The following is a 3,984-nucleotide window of genomic DNA, read 5'->3' on the forward strand; positions in this document are numbered from 1 at the left end:
CTATCCCCGGCCCCCGGGGGGCTGTCGGCTCGGGGGTGGCGGCGTCCGAGAGGGGCCGACGGCCTCCATCAACGACCCGAGTTTCAAGACCCTAGGCCTCGGCGTTCCGGCGCGGGCCCCGGTCGAACTTCCAACCCCCCCCTCGCCGGCGGCCTTGCCCAGGACGGTGCGCCATTCCCGGGTAGAGTTCCGATTTCGGCCGCGGCGCGGTTTCTCGCCGATATCTCCGCGGTGCGGGGGTCCCCGGGGCTGAAACTCGGGGGTCAGGTAGAGGGCCTCGGGGCCTACCGGACGCCACCGCCCCCGAGTCCCGGGGCGGTCCGGTGCCTGAGTTACGAGGGCACAAATCCTGAAGTTTGGGGGGCCGTATCTCGGCCTCCCCGGGGGTTGGGGACCTGGGGCCGGCGGCGTCCGGTAGGGGCCCTCTGGCTCTATCAGCGACCCGAGTTTGAAGTCCCTGGGGCTCGGCCTCGGCGAGATACGGCCGGTCAAATCTTCGACCTTAGGGGGGCGCTATCCCCGGCCCCCGGGGGGCCATCGGCCCGCGGGTGGCGGCGTCTGATAGGGGGCCTCAGGGTCTACCGCGGTCCCGAGTTTGAAGTCCCTGGGTCTCGGCCTCGGCGAGATACGGCCGTTCAAAATTTCGAACTTTGGGGGGCGCTATCCCCGGCCCCCGGGGGGCTGTCGGCTCGGGGGTGGCGGCGTCCGAGAGGGGCCGACGGGCCCTATCAACGACCCGAGTTTCAAGTCCCTAGGCCCCGGCGTTCCCGAGCGGGCCCCGGTCGAACATCCAACCACCCCCTCTCCGGCGGCCTTGCCCAGGATGGTGCACCTTTCCCGGGTAGAGCTCCGATTTCGCCCGCGACCCCGGAGGTCGGCCCGATAGAGGATGCCGTTTTTACCCGCCATCGGGGTGATGACAAAAGCGCTTCGCAGGCTGAGCTCCAGGGGCTTTTTCGAGCGACCCAGGCCCAGCGTGGCCTCCCCCTCTCGGGCATGAGAGTGAGTTGGCGCCCCCTAGTCTGGTTCTCTGTAAATTTGAAGGTTGAGCTCCAGGGGCTTTTTCGATCGACCGAGGCCCAGCGTGGCCTCACCGTCCTGGGCATGGGGGTGAGATGGCGCCCCCCCTACTCCGGTTCTCATTAACCGTGGAGGCTGAGCCCCAGGGGCTTTTTCGAGCGACCCAGGCCCAACGAGGCCTCACCCTCTCGGGCATGGGGGTGAGATGGCGCCCCCTACTCCGGTTCTCATTAACCGTGGAGCCTGAGCTCCAGGGGCTTTTTCGATCGACCGAGGCCCAGCGTGGCCTCACCGTCCTGGGCATGGGGGTGAGATGGCGCCCCCTACTCCGGTTCTCATTAACCGTGGAGGCTGAGCTCCAGGGGCTTTTTCGAGCGACCCAGGCCCAGCGTGGCCTCCCCCTCCTGGGCATGAGAGTGAGTTGGCGCCCCCTAGTCTGGTTCTCTGTAAATTTGAAGGTTGAGCTCCAGGGGCTTTTTCGATCGACCGAGGCCCAGCGTGGCCTCACCGTCCTGGGCATGGGGGTGAGATGGCGCCCCCCTACTCCGGTTCTCATTAACCGTGGAGGCTGAGCCCCAGGGGCTTTTTCGAGCGACCCAGGCCCAACGAGGCCTCACCCTCTCGGGCATGGGGGTGAGATGGCGCCCCCTACTCCGGTTCTCATTAACCGTGGAGCCTGAGCTCCAGGGGCTTTTTCGATCGACCGAGGCCCAGCGTGGCCTCACCGTCCTGGGCATGGGGGTGAGATGGCGCCCCCTACTCCGGTTCTCATTAACCGTGGAGGCTGAGCTCCAGGGGCTTTTTCGAGCGACCCAGGCCCAACGAGGCCTCACCCTCTCGGGCATGGGGGTGAGATGGCGCCCCCTACTCCGGTTCTCATTAACCGTGGAGCCTGAGCTCCAGGGGCTTTTTCGAGCGACCCAGGCCCAACGAGGCCTCACCGTCTTGGGCATGAGAGTGAGATGGCGCCCCCTACTCCGGTTCTCATTAACCGTGAAGGCTGAGCTCCAGTGGCTTTTTCGAGCGACCCAGGCCCAACGAGGCCTCACCGTCTCGGGCATGGGGGTGAGATGGCGCCCCCTACTCCGGTTCTCATTAACCGTGGAGGCTGAGCTCCAGGGGCTTTTTCGAGCGACCCAGGCCCAACGAGGCCTCACCCTCTCGGGCATGGGGGTGAGATGGCGCCCCCTACTCCGGTTCTCATTAACCGTGGAGGCTGAGCCCCAGGGGCTTTTTCGAGCGACCCAGGCCCAACGAGGCCTCACCCTCTCGGGCATGGGGGTGAGATGGCGCCCCCTACTCCGGTTCTCATTAACCGTGGAGGCTGAGCTCCAGGGGCTTTTTTCGAGCGACCCAGGCCCAACGAGGCCTCACCGTCTCTGGCATGAGAGTGAGATGGCTCCCCCTAGTCTGGTTCTCTGTAAATTTGAAGGTTGAGCTCCAGGGGCTTTTTCGGTCGACCGAGGCCCAGCGTGGCCTCACCGTCCTGGGCATGGGGGTGAGATGGCGCCCCCTACTCCGGTTCTCATTAACCGTGGAGGCTGAGCTCCAGGGGCTTTTTCGAGCGACCCAGGCCCAACGAGGCCTCACCCTCTCGGGCATGAGAGTGAGATGGCTCCCCCTAGTCTGGTTCTCTGTAAATTTGAAGGTTGAGCTCCAGGGGCTTTTTCGGTCGACCGAGGCCCAGCGTGGCCTCACCGTCCTGGGCATGGGGGTGAGATGGCGCCCCCTACTCCGGTTCTCATTAACCGTGGAGGCTGAGCTCCAGGGGCTTTTTTGAGCGACCCAGGCCCAACGAGGCCTCACCCTCTCGGGCATGAGAGTGAGATGGCTCCCCCTAGTCTGGTTCTCTGTAAATTTGAAGGTTGAGCTCCAGGGGCATTTTCGAGCGACCCAGGCCCAACGAGGCCTCACCCTCTCGGGCATGAGGGTGAGATGGCTCCCCCTAGTCTGGTTCTCTGTAAATTTGAAGGTTGAGCTCCAGGGGCTTTTTTGAGCGACCCAGGCCCAACGAGGCCTCACCGTCTTGGGCATGAGAGTGAGATGGCTCCCCCTAGTCTGGTTCTCTGTAAATTTGAAGGTTGAGCTCCAGGGGCATTTTCGAGCGACCCAGGCCCAACGAGGCCTCACCCTCTCGGGCATGAGAGTGAGACGGCTCCCCCTAGTCTGGTTCTCTGTAAATTTGAACGTTGAGCTCCAGGGTCTATTTCCAGCGACCCAGGCCCAGCGTGGCCTCCCTCTCTTGGGCATGAGAGTGAGATAGCACCCCCTACTCCGGTTCTCGGTTTGCTGGGTGACCAGTGGCGGGTCGTAGGCTCCAGGGCCTCTTTGGTGAGAGACCTATCCGACCGGCCCTAGCCCTCGTCGGCCTCGCTCGGCAGGTCGGAGGCCCTGGAGGAATTCGGGGTTGGAAAAACGACTAAGTCGAAAACGCGGGCCTTGGCCAGACATCCACCCTCCCCGAGGCTCCGGGGCAGGCCGGGAAAGGTGCCTCTTCCCCGGGCACGTTCTGGATTCACCCGCGACCCTGGAGGTCCGCCCGATAGGGGATGGCGTTTTTACGTGCCGTCGCGATTTGGACGAACGCGTCATTTTGTGGACTTAGGCTCTGGCGAAAACCATTTCGGATCCAGGGGGCTGTCTGGAGGGTTCCCCGGCCCACATACCCTCGCCGTGGCCGGGGTGACGCGATTCGTCTGAGGGCCCCCCGACCGGGAACGCAAACTGATATCAAGGGGGCTTTGTGGACCGCTGCCCGGCCCAAGCACCATCGCCGTGGCCGGGGGCAGTCGAAAGACGACCGCCCTTACTGGGGAGAACCGTTCGCGGGGTGACCAGTGGTCGCCCGTGAGCTCTGACGACTAAGTCGGAAACGCGGGCCTTGGCCAAACATCCACCCTCCCCGAGGCTCCGGGGCAGGCCGGGAAAGGTGCCTCTTCCCCGGGCACCTTCTGGATTCACCCG

This window comes from Carassius gibelio, chromosome A17, assembly GCF_023724105.1.
Source record: "Carassius gibelio isolate Cgi1373 ecotype wild population from Czech Republic chromosome A17, carGib1.2-hapl.c, whole genome shotgun sequence".
Lineage (NCBI taxonomy): Eukaryota > Metazoa > Chordata > Actinopteri > Cypriniformes > Cyprinidae > Carassius > Carassius gibelio.